Raw genomic sequence first — 16,163 nt, forward strand, 5'->3', positions numbered from 1 at the left:
TTACCAAAGATTACTAAAGGAATGTCAATTAAAAGCATCTGAGCTAGCTTCTGGTTGTCTGATAAGCACTTACGTTTCTTTAAGTCATTTGATTAGAGCTCTTTCATATAATTTGGCACTGAAATATTACTTACTCATGACATATAGAAACTTACAGACAAGGCCAAGCATGGTGGTGCACACCTGTAATCCTAGCACTTTAGGAGGCTAAAGTGGGTGGATCGCTTGAGGTCAGGACTGAGACCAGCCTGGCCAACATGGCCAAACCCCATCTCTACAAAAAAATACAAAAAATTAGCTGGGTGAGATAGTATGCACCTGTGGTTTCAGCTACTTAGGGAGCTGAGGTGAGGCAGGAGGATCATTTGAGCCCGGTGCTCAGGGCAACAGTGAACTGAGATCACACCACTGCACTCTAGCCTGGGTGACAGAGTGAGATTCTGTCTCAAAAATAAACAAATCAAACAAACAAATAATAAATCAATAAACATATAGACAGACCCACAGACAGGGACACACCCTATAAAATTTTTCATTTGCCTGTTTTCAAAAATTCTGTCTTTCTTAAGACTATTCATTAAAAAAAATTACAGGAGCCAGCAAAAGCTGAAGGAGAGAGTTTCCACCCCAGGCCTTTTCAAAAGAGGGAAAGCTCTGAGGTAAGCAGGACACAGCAGAAGTTGAACCCCTAAGAGGTCAATTTGAAGAATTTCAAGAAGAGATTATAGAATTCAAAAATTAAAAGCTTCTTGCAATTTCAATATTTTAAGAAAATCTTGTTCTAACCAATTATCTCCTTTTGCTTTACTGTATTTTTATTATCAAACTCCAATACCTAGAATGATGATTATAATTTCCTTTTAGTTATAGCAAACTTAGTTACATTAAAAATTTTTAAATTCTTTGTTTACAGACTGTATTATGTCTTGCACAGACAATATACAACCTGCTTGAACTTTGTGTTCTGTCCTAAACATATCTCTTAAACAACCAGTTATTTTATGTGAAAAGAAAAATTAAACATACAAGATTCTTTCTCATACAAAATTATTTTTCTTTTAACATTTCTTACCAAAAGTACCTCCTTGTAACTTTCTTTTTTCTTTTTTCTTTTTTTTTTTTTTTTGAGACGGTGTAGTCTCACTCTGCTACCCAAGCTGCAGTGCGATGGTGTGATCTCGGCTCACTGCAACCTCTGCCTTCCGGGTTCAAGCAATTCTCCTGCCTCAGCCTCCTGAGTAGCTGGGATTACAGGAACGTCCCACCATGCTGGGCTAATTTTTGTATTTTTAGTAGAGATGCGGTTTCACCATGTTGGTCAGGCTAGTCTCAAACTCCTGACCTCATGATCCACCTGTCTCGGCCTCCCAAAGTGCTGGGATTACAGCTGTGACCTACCGTGCACAGCCTACTTTCTTTACATCTCTTATTTATTGGTTCCTTTTACCATATTTCATAAATAACCCTTAAATAAACCTGGAATCTGGCCAAGTGCATTGGCTCACATCTGTTATCCCAGCACTTTGGGAGGCAGAGGTTGGTGGATCACCTGAGATCAGGAGTTGGAGACCAGCCTGACCAACACGGTGAGACCGCCATCGCTACTAAAAATATAAAAATTAGCCAGGGGCGATGGCAGGCGCCTGTAATCCCAGCTACTAGGGAGGCTGAGGCAGGAGAATTGCTTGAACCTGAGAGGCGGAGGATGCAGTCTCATGCCACTGCACTGCAGCCTGGGTGACAGAGCAAGGCTACATCTCAAAAAAATATAAATAAATAAACCTGGAATTAGATGAAAATAACTTAGCTTTGAATAAGAACATATTTTTTAGAAAAGTTTTTCTGTAATATAATTTTTTAAAATTGAAAATGACCCAGACATTTAATGAATATTATTTAACTTTAGATTCTAAATTATGTTTATTTACAAGCATTTGTTTGATTACATTTACCTAATTAATTTTAAAATATTTTACCTAGATTATCTATGAAAACTGTGATAGTCATTGTTTAAAGTTATTTCCCTATTAACCATTTTTATAGTCTATGAATTTTGTGTGTTTTCCTAAGTACAAATTTTAAAGTTAAATATATAGGTATTTTATCAATAACTTGGGATTTAGCTATTTTTATTACACTAATAACATTAAATGTCTTATTTATCAAAAAGTACACAAACAAACATTATTCTGTTTCATGCTGGGTTGCTGGGTTTATAGTTCTATAAGCCTTATGCCAAATTTTGACACCTTAAAATATCTGTCAGAGCTAAATATGAAACCGCTTGATCAGTAAATGCAAACAAACATGTATGCTAACAATTTTTAGATATTTCTAATACTACTTTACCAATAATTTTAAAGCCAGGTTATTTATTAAAGGTTTATGTAAGTCATGTGAACTTGAAAAGCTTTTTGGCTTATTATTTAATTTATGAGTACTCTTTGACTTGAAGCCAATTTGACACTTCATGGCTAAAGCACATAAAAAATATATGTATGGGACCGGGAATAGGGGCTCACTCCTGTAATCCCAGCACTTTGGGAGGCCAAGGCAGGTGGATCATGAGGTCAGGAGATCGAGACCATCCTGGCTAACACAGTGAAACTCTGTCTCTACTAAAGATACAAAAAATTAGCCGGGTGTGGTGGCGGGCACCTATAGTCCCACCTACTTGGGAGGCTGAGGCAGGAGAATGGCGTGAACCCAGGAGGTGGAGCTTGCAGTGAGCTGAGATCGTGCCACTGCACTCCAGCCTGTGTGAGAGCAAGACTCCATCTCAAAAATATATATATATATTTATGTATATATATGTACACATATACTTGCATGCACATAAACACATCTAAACACGCATGCACACTCATAGAAAGATCCTACAGCTTTTACTTCAGAACTCTAGCAAGAGATGTCAACACAAACTTACCAGTTTATACAAACAAAAAGGCTGGATCCCAACAGTGACTTTTATCTTAACAGCAGTAGAAAAGTAACAAAAGGGCGAGAAGCAGTGTTTCATGCCAGTAATCCCAGCACTTTGTGAGGCTGAGGCAGGCGGATCACTTGAGGTCAGGAATTAAAACCAGCCTGGTCAACATGGTGAATCCCGTCTCTACTAAAAACACACTGTGTGTCACCACTGAGTCATTCTACCCTTTTACATGTGAACCCAGGAGGTGGAGTTTGCAGCAAGCAGAGATCATGCCACTGCCCTCCAGCCTAGGTGACAGAGCCAGACTCTGTCTCAAAAAAATATATTTTTTTTGAAGAGAGTTTTTCATTTAACCAATGGTTCACAACACCGCCCGAAGAAGGTCCTGAGAACAAGTGCCCAAGGTGGTTGGGTTACAGCTTGTTTTTACACAATTTAAGGGGACAGGAGACATCAATTAATACATGTCACATGTACATTGGCTTAGTTCAGAAAGGTGGCATTCCATTCAAAGTGGAATGGAATCCAGGTTGTAGGTGGATTCCAAGATTTTCTGATTAAAGACCTGTAATCAATAGAAAGGAAATATCTGGGTGAGGATAAGGGGTTGTGGAGACCAAGATTTTTATTATGCACATGTAGCCTGCAGTTAGCAGGCTTCAGAGAAACTGGATAGTAAATGTTTCTTCTTAGACTTAAAATGGTGCTAAACTCTTGCTTAACCTTTCCTGGATCAGAAAAAATAATGATATTGCAGTGGAGAACACCAACAGACACCACTTAATCCAGGTGATCAAATTTAACATCACCAGGACAGGACATAAAGACATCATGCACTCCATAACATGACACACTGAAAACTTACATCAATTCTGATGATTTTTTTGCCAAAAATGCATAACCTCAGTCTAATCATGAGAAAACACTGGACAAAACCAAACTGAAGGCTGGGCATAGTGGCTCAAGCCTGTACTCCCAGCACTTTGGGAGGGTGAGACAGGTGGATCACCAGAGGTCAGGAGTTCGAGATGAGCCTGGCCAACAAGGTGAAACCCCATCTCTACTAAAAATACAAAAATTAGGCAGGTGCAGTGGCAGGTGCCTCTAATCCCAGCTACTCTGGAGACTAAGGCATGAGGACAGCTTGAACCTGGGAGGCAGAGGTTGCAATGAGCCAAGATCACGCCACTGCACTCTAGCCAGGGGGATAGAAAGAGACTCTGTCTTAAAAGAAAACAAAAAACAAAAAAACAAAAAAACTGAGGTGTAATCTATAAAATAATTGACCATTACCTAGATTGGATAGTGGAACAGAATAATATCACATGCATCCATTTATTTTCAACATTTTTTGTTGTTGTTTTTAACTAACCTGCCTCCTACACTACTGTATGTCTGGATTTTATGTTTATTTTCCCATTCAGAAAGTCTACTTTTTTAAAAAGGAATTTTAATCCATTCATGTTTATTATGATCACTGTTATATTTGGATTGAGTCCTGCAGCTTTGTTTCATATTGTTTTCCCTTTTTTACATATATCGGATTTTCTGCTTCTTCGGTGTAATTCTTTCCCACCCACCTCTGATTTCATGAAACAAGTTTTCTTCAATCCACGCATTTCCCATTAAGGCTCTGAAACTTGTACACATCTTTTCTAGTTTTCTGGGGGTAATGCCCTTTCAACTGTCAGCACACATATTTAAGCTTATATTTTCTATCAAATATAAAGATAGTCATTATCTATGTCTTCTTCCCAGATGAAACAAAAACATGAACATATGCTCATTCTCTCTTTCTTCTCTGCTCTTTCAATTACCTCACGTGTGAAATGTTAATTCCAGATTATTTTCACAACTGTGCACTAACACATTCAGACATAACTCTGTTTTATACATTTATTTATTCAGCACTGCTTCCTGTGTACTCTCTTCTTTTTATTGTTAGTAGTGGTAGTAGTAGTAGTAGTATTTTGAGACAGGGTCTTGCTCTGTCACCCAGGCTGGAGTGCAGCGTCAATCTCCTGGGCTCAAGTGATCCTCCCACCTCAGCCTCATGACTAGTTGAGACTACAGGCATGTGCCACTACACTTAGCAATTTTAAACAAATTTTTATAGAGATAAGAGCTCACTATGTTGTCCAGGCTAGTCTTGAACTCCTGGACCCAAGCAATCCTCCAACCTCAGCCTCCCAAAATGCTATGGTTACAGGCATGAGCCACTGTGCTTGGCTACTCTTGCCATTCTTGGATTACATTCCATTTTGCTGGAGTCAATCAACTAACTTTTTCCTCAAAGGTCTTTGAGGAATAACATTTTTGAGCATTCGCAAATTTGAAACACCCTGTAAAGACCAAAAATGGCACATTCATTTCTTCAGTCTCTCCATACCTAAGGCGATATGGTTTGGCTGTGTCCCCACCTAAAGCTCATCTTCAGTGGTACCTCCCATAATTGCCACGTGTTGTGGGAGGAACCTAGTGAAAGATAATTGAATCATGGGGGTGGTTTCCCAATACTGTTCTCATGGTAGTGAGTAAGCCTTATGAGATCTGATGGTTTTATAAGAGGTTTCCCCTTTCACTTGGCTCTTTTTTCTCTCTTGCCTGCCACCATGTGAGACATGTCTTTTCCCTTCTGCCATGATTGTGAGGCCTCCCCAGTGATGTAGAACTGTGAGTCCATTAAACCTCTTTCCTTTATAAGTTACCAAGTCTTGGGCATGTCTTTATCAGCAGCATGAGACTAATACCTGAGGAATATGTTCCTTCTGGCAAACATGCAGGGCAGCAAACACAAAGGCACTCTGGGGCTATTTCTTACATCTCCCTCCTACCACCTTAACAATTCTCCAAAATATTGCCGTGAGTTTTGGAAAATATAATAATGAAGGAAATGTTTGCCCCCATCACCGCATTGCCAGCTCTCTGGCAAAACCACAAATCCCAGAAAATCTCTTCTCAGACACCTTCCAGAACTCACGTCTTTAAGGTTCATGGTAGGAGGCTTCCCATGTGGGAACGTCGCTGATGAAGACTCTGTCTGTCCTTCACTCTCTCTCAATTCCCCCAGTCCTCTGAATATGTGGCTTTTCATGTCCCAGTATGGGATGATAGACAGATCAGGGCAGATGGTTTGAGTAAGACTCCTACTTCAGCTACCTCATGTTTCTTATACATTCATTAACACCTCTTATTTTGTCAGCATTTTATTTTTATTTTTAATTGACAAATTTTATATATATATATATATATATGGTGTAACATGGAATGCTTTGATATATGTTCGCAATGTGAAATGATTACATTAGGCAAGTTAATAAATCTATCCCCTCCCAGGAGCAATAAGTTTGGTGATCTATTGCATGGAATGATGACCATAATAAGTAATAATGCATGGTATATTTTAATGACCACTTCTTCCTAATCTAAGTTCTGGGTTAAGAAAATTCAACCTCAGTCTTTCTTGTAATAAAATAAAATTACTGTCATCTTAAAGTGCTCGTTCCAGCCTCTTGTGAGTGTTTTAGCATATTTATCTATTTAATCTTTGCAGCAACTCTATGAAGCATTTGCTATTGTAGTCATTTTAAAGTTGAGACACTGCATACAAAGAAGTTAAGTGACACTTATTTTTCCCTAGCCAACAAATAGAACGAACTTGAAAAGCAGACATTCAGTTTTAGAGTCTGCGTGTTTCACCATCAGTTTTTATTTCTCTGAAAATGCTGAATTGTGGAGGACAGATTGGGTACTTTGACTCTCTAAAATGGACATGTTTTGTTGGTACATATGTACCCTCATATCCCCTGGATTAACATAAAACAAACCGAGTCTTTTCCTTATGGCCATTTCCTTCTAATGGCTGAAGAAAACATCAATGACAAGTCTCTAGCAAGAACACCTGCGCCACGCTTGAATGCATTGAACGAGTAGTTGAGAAATGTTTGTCTAGCGCCTTCTAGTGGCACATTAGTGAAGTGGGGGCATAATTTATTGGTTCATTCAGGTCAAAGTCTGCAGTGTCCCTACAATGTAAAGAGGGATAAGAAATAGCAGAATCAGGGTTGGCACGGTGGCTCATGACTGCACTCCCAGCAGTTTGGGAGGCAGAGGCGGGTGCATTGCATGAGGTCAGGAGTTCGAGACTACCCTGGCCAACAGAGCAAAACCCTGTCTCTACTAAAAATACAAAAAAGTAGCTGGGTGTAGTGGCAAGCGCCAGTAATCCCACCTACTCGGGAGGCTGAGGCAGGAGAATCGCTTGATCCCAGAAGGCAGAGGTTGCAGTGAGTCAAGATCATGCCATTGCACTCAAGCCTGGGCAACAAGAAGGAAACTCCATCTCAAAAAAAAGCAGGGGGTTGGGGGGAGAAAAGAAATAGCAAAATCGGGCTGGGCACTGCGGCTCACGCCTGTAATCCCAGCACTTTGGGAGGTCGAGTCGGCGGATCATGTGACATCAGAAGTTCAAGACCAGCCTGGCCAACATGGTGAAACCCTGTCTCTACTAAAAATACAAAAATTAGCCAGGCATGGTAGTGTGTGTGCCTGTAATCCCAGCTACTGTGGAGGCTGAGGCAGCAGAATCGCTTGAATCCGGGAGACAGAGGTTGCAGTGAGCCGAGAATGCACCACTGCAGAATCGAATAAAGAAAAAATGATGGATTTGGGCTGATGTAGGGATTTGTTAGCTGCTTGCTGTCTCTCTGTCTCTTTCTCTCTCTCTCTCTCTCCACACACACACACAATTTGAGAACAGCATTAAACACGAGTAATCCAGGGGAGCTCTGAGTGAAATAAATAAACTTCAAACTTCAAAAATTGCAAAAGATGTTGTTATTGCATTTGCTTGTTAGGTTGTTTTTTAGAGTTTTGTTTTGTTTTTAAGACAGGGTCTCCCACTGCACTCCAGCCTGGGTGACAGAGCAAGATTCCATCTCAAAAGAAAAAATTAAGTATGGTAAAATAACACATAACCAAATTTACCATTTTAAATCATGTTTAAGTGCACATATTAGTGATACTAAGAACATTCATCATTGCTGGCACGGTGGCTCCTGCCTGTAATCCCAGCACTTTGAGAGGCTGATGTGGGTGGATGATTTGATGTCAGGAGTTCGAGACCAGTCTTGCCAACATAGTGAACTCCTGTCTCTACTAAAAATACAAAAATTAGCTGGGTGTAGTGGTGTGTGCCTGTAATCCCAGGCACTCAGGAGGCTGAGACAGGAGAATCACTTGAACACAGGAGGCAGAGGTTGTCGTGAGCTGAGATCACACCACTGCACTCCAGCCTGGTTGACGGAGTAAGACTCTATCTCAAAATATAAAGTATAATAAAATAAAGAACATTCATTGTTGGCCACACGTGGTGGCTCATATCTGTAATCCCAGCACTTTGGGAGGCCAAGGCAGGAGAATTTCTTGAGCCCAGGAATGGTGAGAACAAGAAGCAGAAGCAGACAAAGGACCAAATTGAGACTAGCTAAAACATGGAAGCAGCATTCCATAAGACATGCTCAATAGCATGCCTTGTCAGTTTACCATTGCCATGGCAACATCTGGGAGTAACTGGCCTCTTCTATGGCAATGACCTGAGCACTCAGAAGTTACCACCCTTTTCCTAGAAATTTCTGCATAAACTGCACATTAATCTACATGCAATTAAAAGTGGGTATAAATATTACTGCAGTAGTGCCCTGACCCCTGCTCTCTGCAGGGGTAGTCACACTACCACCTCCATAAAGCTGTTTCTTCCACCACTGGCTCACTCTTGAGTTCTTTCCTGAGGGAAGACAAGAACTCTCCCAGGCTAAGCCCCAATTTGGGACTCACTTGCCCTGTTTCCATCTGTAGATCTTCTCTTTGTCTTTTGTAGTCTGCAGTCACACATGCTTCAAATTTTGGATTTATATTTGTTTATTCTGCTTAGAATTACTTCCTATGTGTATTGCCAAATGCCTTTCTTCAATTAAATAACAGTTTTAGCCATGTTTCTTTATTTTTTTCTTAAATGTTGACTCTTCACCATTTTTTCTTATTTTATGTTTAAGGAATGACAATTAAACTGCAATTGATGATGCTTACAACAACATTTGTAATAATAATATTTATTGACTGCTTATTCTACACAAGGCAATTTCACATTAATTAATGCATGTAATCTTCATAGCTTCTCTGCAAAGTAGACACTGGTTTTCCTCATTTTACACATGAAGAAACCAAATCACAGGAACATCTCCATGATGATATTGGAACAGGAATTAAAAGAAATTAAAGAATGTGTAAGCAAAAACTCAGTTGTTTGTAGGAAAACCCAATTTCCCCTGAGGAAGAGAAAGAGCTGGAGTCCTTTAAAATTAACTGCCTGTTTTTCTCTCTGTGGCTAGTGAGCCTTCTCTCTCCCTTTCCAGGCATTGTGAAGACCCTGCTTCTCTAGCTGAGCAGCTGCAAAGTCACTGGATGGATAATCTCAAGTCATAAAACATGTTGTTCCTTGAAAAGTAAGAAATTATGTAATGCATGTCTTAATTGAGTAACTGTCTTTGTTTCTCACTTCTGTAATATGCTTCCCCCTGCACAAATCTCCCCCTGCCCCCAGAAAATGCTTAAAAGGAGCTTGAATCTTTGTTTGAGGCTTAGTCCTTTGGATGTTAACCTGACTGGGTCGGTGCACCTAAATAGTTAAATAACTCCTCCTCAACCCCTCAGTCTCTCTGATTCCTTAATTATCCCACTGCATTTCTGGTGGCCCAGATGGGGATTGGAGATGAAAGATTTACTGTCTCCTTTTCCTGTGGGACTAGAGCCCCAGGGCCGGGAAGACCCAGCATCTAAGGTGTGCCACGGGGGAGCTTCACCCAGATGGAAACCAGCTTTCCTGGCATTCCAGCGCCTTGCCCAGCAGTGCAACAGGACCGGGGATGGAGCTGCAGGACAATACCAGCACTTCAGGAACCGCGGTAAGGAGTAAGAGCTCAAGGCGGGAAAGCCCATCCTATCCCATAGGGACAAAGAGGAGCTTGATCACCTCCTGGGGACCGATCACAAATCCAACCAAGAGTGTCTGGGGGTAGCAGAAGTGTCCTGCCAATTTGGATGAACCTCATGTCCCCCTAACAAGTAAAGTATTTCACTGGTGGAGAAAATGGGCCGATAGAGCGGCAAGTAAGAACTTGGAGCTTCCTTCCTTGCAGCAAGGAAGACCTTGCTGGCAGGGTGGCAAGAGTGATTTGCCACCCCAAGTGGGAGTGCGTGGGTGTATGTGGACCTACCCAGGACATGAGAGATGCTCTTTTCGTCCAATGAGGAGTCCTGGGGTAGGTGTGGTGTCTGTATGTGTATGAATGTGGGAGCCTAACCAGGCTCACCTGGGACACGGGAGAGGCCTGTTTTGTCCGATGAGGAGTCCTGGGGCAGGAAAGGTGTGTGAAAGAGATGGTCTCCATAGAGGCCAATGTGGGGAGTAACGTGGGGAGGCACAGATCCCTTGGCATGGGCTATGTGCTCCGAGGCAAGTGCAGGGGAAACCAGACCTACGACATTGTATATGGCTGACAGGACCAGCTCCATGGCTGCAGTAGTCTGTGAGAGTGGAAGGCATATTCCTGGCCAAGCAGCGTCCAAAACTCCTGTAATAGCACCCAGTCTGGTGAACCTGAGAGTGAAAGTGCATTACAAAGGAGGAAATGGGAGGAAAAGCGTCGAAACCGACTCCTTTTGAGTGCATGATAAAGAGTTTTAAAACAGGATTTACAGGTGATTATGGGATGAAACTGGATGCTCAAAAGTTAAGGACATACTGTGAGATAAATTGGCCTGCTTTTAATGTGGGGTGGCCCCCTGAAGGTACAATAGAAAGGGAATTAATTGGCAGTGTGTTTAAGGTGGCCACTGGAGTTGGAGGACAATCAGGATATCCAGACCAGAGTCCCTAAATAGACTCTTGGCTCAGTGTGGCACAAACTTGCCCCAAGTGGCTACAGCCCTGCCTAGAAGGATAGTGCAAGGTATTAATGGCTCAGGCAGCCCAACCAAAGGAAGCAGAGGAACCTAAAGCCCCTAGAGTCTCTCAAGAAAAGGAGTCCCTGAAGCCTCAGCTGAAACTAGTTCTTCAGTTTCCACCTGAGGAAAGGGAATTTCCGCCCCCATATGTGCCAGTCTACCTGTCTTTGGCCAGTATAAGGCAGGAGGCAGAGTCAGGAGCATCCACAGAGCCAGGCTGAGAGGAAAGTGAGGCCCAGTCTCCCCCCACCCCAGAGGAACAAAAGCCTCCCTTAGAAAAAAACCAGGAAGATGGACAGAGCAAGGCAGCTGGGTGCCTCCGCTCAGGCTGACCACAGGCTTTGCAGATGCCACTTCGAGAGAACAGGACACAAGTTTATGATGACCAAGGGCAGATACAAGGAGGCTCTAGGCTTTATGTTTATCAGCCTTTCTCCACTACTGATCTCTTAAATTGGAAACAGCATGCCCCCTTGTATGCAGAAAAGCCTCAGACTGTCATTGATTTGGTGAATTCTATTATTATAACACAAAACCCAACCTGGCCAGATTATCAACTACTTTTGCTAACTTTAATACAGAGGAGCATAGGAGAGTTAATCAGGCAGCTCTCAGCTGGTTAGAAGGGGAAGCCCCAGAGGCCACCCGTAACCCATGCCAGTTCTCCGTGGAGCGATACCCAAATGAGGACCCTAACTGGGACCCAAATGAGGCTGGGGACATGGAACAGCTGCATTATATAGAAGGGCACTCCTGAACAGGATAAAAGCAGGAGGAAGGAAGGCATTGAATATCCATAACATATCAGAAATGGGCCAAAAGCCTGATGAAAGCCGCAGTGCATTCTATGAAAGGCTTTGTGAGGCATAGAGGCTGTACACTCCAATTATTCCAGAGGCTCCTGAAAACCAAAATGTGATAAATATGACCTTTGTCAAGCAAGCTCAGGGAGACATAAGATGAAAGCTTCAGAAGTTGGAAGGCTTTTCAGGGAGAAATATTAGTAAACTCCTGGAAATAGCAAACAAAGTATTAAAAAACTGGGAAGAAGAGGCAGAGAAAAAGGAAGAAAGAAAAACGAGAAATAGAAACAAAGAGACAGCTCAATTTCTGCTGCACTAGCAGAAAGTAACCCTGGACTTGTTAGAGGGCGAGGCCGAGGCAGAGGCCAGGGAAGAGGGCAGACAAGACCCAGAGATGAAAGCCAGTCCCAGTTGGACAGGAACCAATGTGAAAAGTGCAGGCAAATGGGCCACTGGAAAGATGAGTGCCCTGAAAAGGAAAAGGATGATGATGGTCAGTGGTCTAACACCCAAGTGAGGTGTTAGGTTGCTAGCAGTGGTGCTTCCAAGGCAGATCCTGATCTGATTGGCTTGGCAGGGGCTGAGAATTTAGAGGACTCAGACAGACCAGGCTCCATCCTTTTAGGCCTCAGGGAGCCTATGATCTCTGTGGAAGTAGGGGGCCAATTAATGGATTCTTTGGTCAATACTGGTGCTGATTTCTCTGTGGTAACTCACCCAATTAGCCCCTCCTCAAAGAACTGTGCTACTATCATAGGGGCTACAGAGGCCAAAGAAAAGAGACCTTTTTGCAAGTCCAGGAGATAGGTTATTGAGGGATAAGAAGTGCAGCATGGTTTCTATATAAGCCAAATTGCCCAGTGCCTTTGTAAGGGAGAGACTTACTCCAGAAACTGCAGGCACAAATTTCCTTTACACCTGAAGGGAATACGACACCGGAATTTGGAAGGTCTAAGGCAATGGTATTGATTCTAACTGTCCCAGAGGCTGAGGAATGGCAGCTCTCTGAACTGTGCGCCAGAAGGCTACCGGAGCTGGACCTACACAGTATGTAGGGAATGCTTTTCAAGGTTCCAGGTGTATGGGCTGAGGACAATCCTCCTGGACTTGCTGTAAACAGACACCCGGTGGTAATAGAGCTTAACACTCATGCTGCCCTCGTATGAGTCTGTCAATACCCACTACCCAAAGAGGTAATTGAAGGCATAACAAAACATCTAAATCAGCTCTATGAACAAGGGATTATAGTAAAAGGCAAGTCCTCTTGGAATACTCCTCTGCAGCCTGTGCGCAAGCCAAATGGTGAATACAGGCCAGTGCAGGACTTCTGGGTGGCAAACAAGGCCACTGTCACTATCTATGCCATAGTACCCAACCCATATACCATGTTAGGACAGATTCCTGCTGAGGCCATGTGGTTCATGTGTGTAGACTTAAAGGATGTTTTCTTTGCTTGAGACTTGCTGCCCAAAGTCAGCCTATATTTGCCTTCCAGTGGGGGCAATTGCAATATACCTGGACAAGACTTCCACAAGGGTTTAAGAATTCTCCCATTATCTTTGAGGAGGCTTTGACTACCGACCTTGAAGCTTTTGCACCATTTAGTGACAATTCTGTGGTATTACAATACATTGATGATTTGCTATTCGCTGCCCCCATGAGGGAGGAATATCTCCAAGGAATAGAGAGGCTTCTTCACCTGCTGTGTGAAGCTGGATACAAAGTGTCCAAGGACAAGGCAAAAGTCTGTTTTCTGGAGGTTGGATATCTAGGATTCATGGTATCCCAAAGCCAGCACAGGCTTGGAAGTGCATGCAAGGAGGCTTTATGTGCATTGCCCACCTCAGTTACAAGGCAGCAGGTCAGGGAATTTCTGGGTGCAGTGGGATTGTGCCAAATCTGGATTCCAAACTTCTCCCTTATAGCAAGGCCCTTATTTGAGGCTAGCAAAGGAAAGGAAAGAGAGCCCCTCCTATGGGAAAAAGAATAGGAAAAGGCCTTCAAGGATATAAAGGAAGCTCTCATCCAGGCCCCAGCACTAGGGTTGCCAGATGTTAAAAAACCCTTCTTTTTGTATGTGGATGAATGAAAGGGAATGTTATTTGGAGTCTTAACTCAGTTGTTAGGCTCTTGGTATCAGCCAGTAGCATACTTTTATCCAAGAGACTGGACTTTGTGGCCTTAGGTTGGCCCATTGCCTCAGGGCACTGGCAGCTACCGCGATCCTTATAGAAGATGCCAACAAGCTAGCCCTAGGTCAGAAGATAATATTCCGGGTGCCACACACTGTAGTCACCTTAATGGGGCAAAGAGGACATCATTGGCTGTCCCACTCTAGAATGCTAAAGTATCAAGTGCTTCTGTGTGAGAATCTGCGGGTAACACTACAGACTAAATACCTTGAACCCAACTACCCTGCTGCCTGTGGAGGAACCCAATTGGAAACATGGTGGGTTGCCTCAATGCTGGCAGGACCTTCCCCACTGTTGCATAAATATGGTGGATGAAGTGTTCTTGAGCTGGGAAGATCTCAGAGATACCCGCTTGGAGAGCCCAGATGTTGAATACTTCACTGATGGTAGCAGTTTCATAACAGATGGGGTGTGATATGCAGGGTATAAAGTAGTAACACAACACTCGGTAGTTGAGGCTCAAGCCTTAACTTCTGGGACTTCCGCTCAGAGGGCTAAATTAATAGCATTAACCACAGCACTGTTATTGGCCAAGAGGAAGAAAGTAAGTATGTATACTGACTCAAGATATGTTTTTGCAACCCTACACGACCATGGGGCAATATAAAAAGAGAGAGGACTATTGACTACTGAAGGAAATGATATAAAAAATAAAGAAGAAATTTTGCAATTAATAGAAGACATATGGGCTCCAGAGAAGGTGGCTGTCATTCATTGCAAAGGGCACCAAATCAGGAAAGGCTATGAGGCACAGGGCAACAGATAGGCAGACCAAGAGGCTCAGCAGGCAGCAATGAGCAAGGTTTTACCTGAAGAAAGAACTCCAGCAATGCCTCTCCTTATAGAGCCCCCTTTACTTGAGGTACCCAATTACTCTTTAAGTGAAAAAGCTTGGTTTCATCACGAAACAGGAAACATATATTAAATATAGTTGGTGGCTGTTCTCTGACGGGAGGCTAGCCATCCCTGAAACAATAGCCCCAAGGTTTGTGAAGCAGATCCATCAAGGAACACACATTGGAAGTACGGCCCTAGAGATTTTGATAGGTCAGCATTTCTATGTACCGTGGCTCTCTGCAATCACCCGTGCTGTTTGTGAACAATGTCTATCCTGTGCCTAGAATAATCCAAGACAAGAACTTACTTGACCCCGTGGAATACAGGAAGTGGGAGCTGTGCCTTGTGAGAACCTGCTTATAGACTTTACCAAGTTACCTCAAGCAGGAGGTTACTGGTATATGCTAGTGTTTGTTTGCACCTTCTTGGGATGTGTTGAGGCCTTCTCAACCAGGAATGAAAAGGCACGAGAGGTGACAAAAGTAATACTAAAAGACATCATACCAAGATTTAGGTTGACTTTAATCCTAGGATCAGACAATGTCCTGCATTTGTGGCAGAGTTAGTACAACAGTTGACTTAACTTTTAAAGATCAAATGGAAACAGCATACAGCCTCCTGACCACAGAGATTAGGGAAGGTGAAACAGATGGAACAGACACTCAAACAGCTACTAAAAAAGTTTTGCCAGGAAACTCACTTACAATAGGATCAGGTCTTGCCCATGGTCCTCCTCCAGGTCAGGTGTACACCTACAAAACAAACTAGGTATTTGTCCTATGACATATTGCTCAGAAGGCCATCCCCAATCATTATCAAATTAGACGAGATTTAAAGGAGGTAGGAGAGTTAACACTTAAGAGACAGATGCAGGCTTTAGGAGTGGCAATGAAGGAGGTGCAAAGCTAGGTAAGAGAAAGGATACCTATGAGTCTAACAGACCTAGTGCATCCACATAAGCCAGGGGACTCTGTCTGGGTTAAAAGGTGGAATCCAACAACCTTGGGGCCCTTAAGGGATGGGCCCCATATTGTAATCATGTCTACTCCCACTGCTCTTAAAGTTGCAGGTGTCACACCTTGGATTCACCATAGCTGGCTGAAACCAGCAGCAGTAGTGACTCCGATGAAACCAGTGGATTAGCCAACAAGACTCAGATCGCCCCACCTGAATAGTTGTACAGCAAAACCCAACCACTGGTAAGAAGGACAACTGTCCTGCTCCAACCACACCAGAGGCTGGTCATTCTACGCATGGCTGAAGCTTGAAGATCCTGCAAGCTCTGCTCTAGTCACGTCCAGGGAGCTAACTAGTGAATGCACAGCCAAAACTAAAGGTCATCTCTGGATAAGTAAATTTGGATACAATTCATAACCCTAGTTATAATTCTGTTAA

This window comes from Pan troglodytes, chromosome Y (genome assembly GCF_028858775.2).
Source record: "Pan troglodytes isolate AG18354 chromosome Y, NHGRI_mPanTro3-v2.0_pri, whole genome shotgun sequence".
Classification (NCBI taxonomy): domain Eukaryota; kingdom Metazoa; phylum Chordata; class Mammalia; order Primates; family Hominidae; genus Pan; species Pan troglodytes.